A 7,611-nucleotide genomic window follows, 5' to 3' on the forward strand; every position below is an offset into this window, starting at 1 on the left:
ATAAGAACTTCACTTTATTTAGAGTTAACCTAGTCAATGGGGTAACAATAGAAGTAAAACTCTCTACAAATCTTCTATAATAACTGGTGAAACCCAAGAAGCTCCAAATGTCAGTTGGAGTTGTAGGTCTAGGCCCCTTCTTAACCACCACAACCTTTTGTGGATCTACCATGATCCCTTCACTAGAAATAATATGTCCTAAATAAGTCACAACATTCAACCAGAACACATACTTTGGGAACTTAGCATACAAATACTGATTTTTTAGGGTCTGCAATATAATGCAGAGGTGATCGGCATGATCCACCACACTCTTAGAATACACAAAAATATCATCAATAAATAAATGCCAAATAAGTCTAAAAACCTGATGAAAAACTAGATTTGTAATATCCATAAATGCTACTAGGGCATAGTCAATCTAAATGACATCACCAAAATATCAAAATAATTGTACCGGGTTCGAAAATTAGTCTTAGGGATATCCGCCACCCTAATCTTCAATTAATGGTACCTAAACCAAAGATCAATCTTAGAAATGAACTTAGTACCCTAAAGCTGACCCTCAAAAGGGGATACTTATTCTTTATGATCACCTTATTTAATTAGCGGTAGCCAATACACATCGAGAGGAAAAAATCGTTCTCACATATGAAGAGCATGCGGGCACCTCACAAAGACACACTATGATAATACTCTTATCCAAAAGATCTTTCAACTGCTCCTTGAGTTCTTTCAACTCAGCCGGAGCCATTCTGTAAGGAGGGATAGAAACAGAATGAGTTTTTAAAAGAAGATCAATCCCAAAATAAATTTCCCTATCAGGATAAATACCAGGAAAATCATAAGAAAGCACCTCAAGAAATTCATAGACCAATGGACAGTCTGCAAAGAAAGACCTTTGGATATAAAGTCTTTAATATATACTAAGTGATAAAAGCAACCTTTATAAACCAATTTCCAGGTTCTAAAATACAAAAAAAACTTTCCCTTAGGTACTAGGGAACTAACTTCATATTTAATCACCAGCTCATTTGGGAAATGGAAACTGACCCTTCGGGTTCGACAATCAAGAGATGCATAACACGAATGTAACCAATCTATCCCTAAAATCACATCAAAGTCTAACATGTCCAAATCTATTAGATTCACCAAGGTCTCCCTACCATAGATCGACATCACACATCCCTTATTGACTCTTCTAGCCATAATAGAGTCACCCACCAGGGTGGACAAAGAAAAGAGTTTTGGAATATACTCAGGGTTAAAACCAAAATGGATAGCCTCATAAGGGGTCACGTAAGAGAGGATAGACCCGATATCAAGCAGACAATATACATGATATGAGAAAAGTTTGAGCGTACCATTAACAATAGTCAAAATCTTAGTGAGTGGCAAGAGCTTATAGACAGTTTCGACCAGTGCCAGAGACAAAGAAAGAAGTATCTCCCTTTGGTGCAAGAGATGATAAAGTAGCAACATGAATCTTATTTTCTCTTGAAGCAACCTTATAAGGACAATCCCTCTGCATATGGCCAATCTGACCATATTTAGAGTACTTGTTCCTCTCTTCTTCGCAAACATCATGATGTACCTGACTACAAAATCTATAAAAAGGATATAGTAAAGCTGATTGAGCCCCACTAGCCTGAGGATAGGATCGTGGTGCTCTAAACCCACTATCATACTGAGATTAACGATCACTCGATGGCTTCAGATAAGGATCACTAGCCATAGAGTAGGAACCAGAATTGCTCCACTTCTTTTTAGATAATTTTCCACCGTCTTTACCACTTTATAGCTGACCTCCACCCTAATTCAAATATCAAAACCTCTTACTCTATCTTTCACTCATCTCTATATGCTTATTATTTTCCTTTTCCACTTACTTTATATACACCACAAGTCTAGGGATGTATATATCCTTGTTAAAAAAGAAAGCCTTTCTCTCTAAGATCAATTCACGGGATAACCTAAAAGCAAACTTTCTCATTTTATCCCTCATACTTGACACCAACTTAGGATTGTAATGTGACAATTGATGAAAATTCAAGGCATACTCCTTTATTGTCATCCTGCCTTGCTTCAAATTCATGTATTCCTCAGCCTTTGCCTCCCTCAACTCTTGAGGAAAGAAGCAATTAAGAAAAATACTAGAGAAGTTATCCCACAAAACAGACTCAGCATTATCACCCCTAAACTACTCCCACTTTTTATACCATTGGTATTCTACATCTTTCAACTGATAAGCTATAAATTCTACATATTTCACGTCCGTAGAATGCATCACACAAAAGATATTTACTATCTCATCAATGAATTTTTAGGATCTTCCTCAGCTTCAAATTTAGTGAAAATAGGAGGACTCAACCTCATAAATTTTCCAACTCTAGTGATTCAGAGGATGGATAAACAAAATCAACCTGCTCAGTTTGGAAGGCCACCAACTGGGTAAGAAAATAAATCAACTAGCGAAACTCAATATTAGACACGCCAACTTGAGGTTCCTGAGTAGGGATACAGGGAATCGGTAGAGCTCCATCAGGGAAATCAAAAGCAGTGACCCTAGACCAAGTATGAACTCTAGAAGTATGATGAGCTCCATCCACATTGCCCTCAGACGGGATAGAAGAGAGTCCATGAGCATCAGATCTTCTAGGAGGAATGATTTGCAAAGCAAACATATGAGAATTAGAAGATATTTAAGACCTTAGACTCTATAGCTCAAAATAGAACAACAAGATATAGAAACATTTCTAAATGCCTCATAGCTTCTCCCTTATAAGTGTGGTGTGCTACACATCCATAAAAGAGACTCTACTTGGCACGAATTTGTGCACATCCAATGACACCAAACTTAGGCTCTAATACTATTTTTGGCACGACCCGACCAGGTCCTGGCCATGACGGGCATCTCAAGTCCCACATAGACCAGAGACTATCCCCTGTACCTAACCAAGTGAGCACAACATCCCCAATGTCAAATGAATTTCAAACATAAAACAAGATAAAACAAGGTAATATTAGTGATTAAAAGATAAGTCATAGATCAATAACCAGTAACCAGCCAAAAAATCTATCGAACATCACCCAAGTCCACAATAATCCAACAAAACCTTCTAACACAAGAACCAAAAACCAATTTGGGGTCAGGACATATCCCTGACTCAGACAATGAAAGTGAAAATGATAATTTTAATGACAATGAAAAATCTCAATTCTAATCTATGATAAAAATTGATGAAATGTCTAAGTCTTTTTGAGAATGGAACCTCATCACTTCATCGTAGTGAACTGATAAACTGAATTGATCCACCTAACTCTGTATAAAAAAGTAGAATTATCTCCGGTGCCTATATCACTATAACCTGGATTATGTAGCTAGACCATCATAATATAAGAAGGCACCTACGGGATATATGAGCCTAGCTCTACCCCAGCTGGTAGGGCCCCAGGGCATATGGTCGCACGACCCAGAGGGTATATGTATGCACTATGAGGGACTCAAAGCTCTCAGCATAAAAAGGTGACATAAGCACTAAATTATGTAATATAATATGGGGGTACTCAAACCTCCCAATTATGTGATAATAATAAGGGGGACTCGAATGACCTAGTTATATTTCGCCAACTGTGGTTTCCAGTGTTGGCCCCTCAGGGTCTCCACTTTCACGACTCAGCTACACAACTTCCATTAAATCCTAATTTAAAAAAGTACCACACATTACTATTCATTGAACTATATTACACACTAAGGCATACATTATTAGTATTGTCATGCCAACTACACTTGCAAGGTAACATCAATATGCCACACCAATTACCATCACTTGGGGGAATTTACTATCCCCTTTGGTTTAATTATACATTAATTTGGGGAATTAGATAAACCCATAAGGTTCAATCCAATCATCATGCTTCACTGACTCTTCACATTATGGAAAAGTTCAAGAGTAGTTTAATAGGCACACTTTTCATATTCAAAATCAATTCCACAATAGGAAGGAGGTTGAGGTCAGGTCATAACCGCTTCAAAAGTCATAAGTTTGAGGAAATCATAATCCCTTAATTATTCACCATATCCATGCATTAATTTAATTTTAAAACCACCATTAAAACATAAACCATGCAGGGACAAACATGAAACATCACATAAACAATAATTATTCAAAACCCCAACCCATGTTCTTAAAAACAACATTAATACTGTATGAAAAATACTTTAAAATATATGCTTTTAACATATTAGCAATTAGGAAAGAGTAACATGCCTGAAATACCAAGTTTTACGAAAAAAATTCAACTCTTGAGCCCTTGGATGACCTACTTTTTGGAAACCCTAAGTATGACTGCTTGAGAGACTTGAGAGAGATTTGGAAGGGCTTAAGTCTATTATGAATGAGAAATAACCCCTCTTAAGTGCCTTATGAACGTGGGGCTTTAATTGGGTAAGGAGGGAATTATCTAAAGTACCCTCAATTTAAACTCAAATTTAGTCATCAGTGACTACGGGTCACTATACAACTCATAGGGACTCATTATGAATCGTCACTATGAGTTGTAGCCAAGATCATCTCTAGGGCACTTACAATTTTACTGACCCTACTAATCAACTAATACGACTCAAAATAGGAACTTATGACTTGTAGGGTCTAGTCGTTGTCAACACAGAACCCATTTGGGGTAAACACTTAACATCCTATGATTTGCACCTAATGACTTGTAATGATTCCTTATGGAGCTGAGTGAGCCACTTATACTTAGAGTAGAACTTAGTCATACACTTACTAATTTTTTTACAATTTAGTGCTTAGGACCCGTCAAGACTCCCTATGACTTATAGGGGAAGTCATAGTCAGGACAGTGAGGATAAAATTTTAAAAATTTTCAAGAACCAAAAACCCGATATGTTATAGTATTTCCCTATTAGGTTCTCCTGTGCTTTTTGTACATAAGAAAGAAGGGTCTCTTCGATGTGTATAAATTATCATAAGTTGAATAAGGTGACAGTGAATAATAAGTACCCTCTTCCTAGGATTGATAATCTTTCCAATCAGCTTCAAGGTGCTAGATTCTTCTTTAAGATTAATCTTTGTTTGGGTTATCATCAGTTGAAAATTAGGGAAGTTGATATTCCTAAGATTAATTTTCAAACTCGATTTGGTCACTATGAGTTTTTGGTTATGTCGTTTAGGTTGTCTAATGCTCCAGCTGCATTCATAGGATCTTATGAATTGAGTTTTATAGAAGTTTTTAGACTTGTTTGTGATAGTGTTTATTGATGATATCTTGGTGTATTCTAAGAGTGAGAAGGATCATTCCAATCGCCTTTAAATTGTGTTGCAGACCATTAAGGACCAAAAGTTGTATGTAAAATTTTATAAGTGTAAGTTTTTGTTAAATTTTGTGACTTTTCTTTGTTATGTTATTTCTAGTGAGAGAATCAAGGTGGATCTACAAAAAGTTAAGGCAGTGAAGAAATGGCCAAGATCCATGACTCCTATTGATACTAGGAGCTTTTTGGGCTTGGCCAGGTATTATTGGAGATTTGTAGAGAGTTTCTATTATGTTGATGCTCCATTGAAAAGATTGAATCAAAGAAGGTTAAGTTTTTGTGGTTCGATGTTTGTGAGGGTAGTTTTGAGAAGTTGAAGGATAAGCTGACTTCTACGCAAGTTTTGACCCTGTTCGAGGGTACTGATAGCTTTGTTGTGTTTTGTGATATATCCTGTATGGGGCTAGGTTGTGTTTTGATGCAGCGTGGTAAGGTGGTGACGTATGCTTCTAGGCAAGTTAAGGTTCATGAAAGGAACTATCCAACTCATGACCTAAAGTTGGCAATTATGGCTTTTGCTTTGATAATTGGTGGCATTATCTGTATAGGGTGCATATGGATATCTATTCAGATCATAAGATCTAGTAGTATGTGTTCACTCAGAAGGAGTTGAATCTTAGGCAAAGAAGGTGTCTTGAATTGCTCAAGGATTATGATATAAGTCGTCACAACCACCCAGGTAAAGCTAATGTTGTTGCTGATTCTTAGTAGGTTATCTATGGGGAACTTATCCTATGTTGATGAGAAGAAAAGAGTTTTAGTGAATGAAATTCACAGATTGACAAACTTGGGAGTTCATCTTTTAGACTCCGAGGATCGAGGAGTCATTGTTCAAAAAGTGGTGAAACTGTCTCTTGGTGCTAAGGTGAAGAAGAAATAGTTTTTGGATCACAAACATATGCAGATTAAAGATGATATGGGTCATCAACAGATTATGGCATTCAAGATTGGGGTAGATTGTATTCTGAGGTACCAAGGTTGATTATGTGTTCCTAATGTTGATGGACTGTGAGAAAGGATTCTGACTGAGGCTCATGAGTGCCGATATACAGTTTATCCAAGTTCTACTAAGATGTACCATGACTTGAACAAGATCTATTGGTGGATAAATATGAATAGGGATGTAGCAACTTTTGTTGCTATGTATATAGTTTGTCAACAAGTTAAGATCGAACACTTCAGGTGTAGTGGGATATCTCAAAAGATAGAGTTTCCCGTATGGAAGTGGGAGATGATCTATATGGACTTTTTTATGGGTCTTTCATAGTCTCAGAATTAGTATGATTTGATTTGGTCATTGTGGATAGAATGACTAAACCCGATCACTTCTTGCCTATGAAGATTAACTACTCAGGAGAGAATTATGCTAAGTTGTTCATTCTGGATTTTTTGAAGCTACATGGTGCACCAGTATCCATTATTTTAGACCGAGGTACGCAGTTTTCATCTCACTTTTAGCATTCATTTCAGAAAGGCTTAGGTACATAAGTGAACCTTAGCACCGCTTTCCACCTTCAAACGGATGGACAAGAAGAGCATGCTATTCAAACCTTGGAGGATATAATAAGGGCTTGTGTGATTGGTATTAAGGGCAGATGGATTTCTTATTTGCCTCTTATTAAGTTTATGTATAATAATAGTTATCATTCAAGTATTTAGATGGATTTTTTTAGGCTCTTTATGGTAGAAGGTGTAGGTCTATTATTGGATGGTTTAAGGTTGGTGAGACTAGGTTGTTTGGTCCTGATTTGGTTCACCATGACATGGAGAATGCGAAGGTCATTGGAGAAAGACTTAAGACTGCTCAAAGTCGCCAAAAGTCTTATGCAGATGTGAGGCGAAGAGAGTTGGAGTTTGAAGTCAATGATTGAGTGTACTTTAAATGTGTCTCCTATGAAAGAATTTATGAGATTTGGGAAGAAGAGGAAGCTCAGTCCTCGTTAAGTTGGTCTATATAAGATTTTGAGAAGAATTTAGAACGTTGCTTATGAGTTGGACTTTCCTACGAGTTTGGTTTTTATTCATCCCGTGTTTCATGTGTCCATGCTGAAAAAGTCTATGGGTGATCCTTCCTGGATAGTGCCTGTTGAGGATGTTGATGTTACAGATTCTTTGTCTTATGAGAAAGTCCCATTTGAGATATTGGAAAGGCAGGTTCGTCGATTAAGAACTAAGGATGTAGCTTCGGTGAAGGTCCTTTGGAGAAACCAAGAGGTAGAAGAGGCTACATGGGAAGATGAGGAGGAGATAAAGGCTAAATATCCATTCTTGTTCAC

The sequence above is a fragment of the Capsicum annuum genome, chromosome 3, assembly GCF_002878395.1.
Source record: "Capsicum annuum cultivar UCD-10X-F1 chromosome 3, UCD10Xv1.1, whole genome shotgun sequence".
Lineage (NCBI taxonomy): Eukaryota > Viridiplantae > Streptophyta > Magnoliopsida > Solanales > Solanaceae > Capsicum > Capsicum annuum.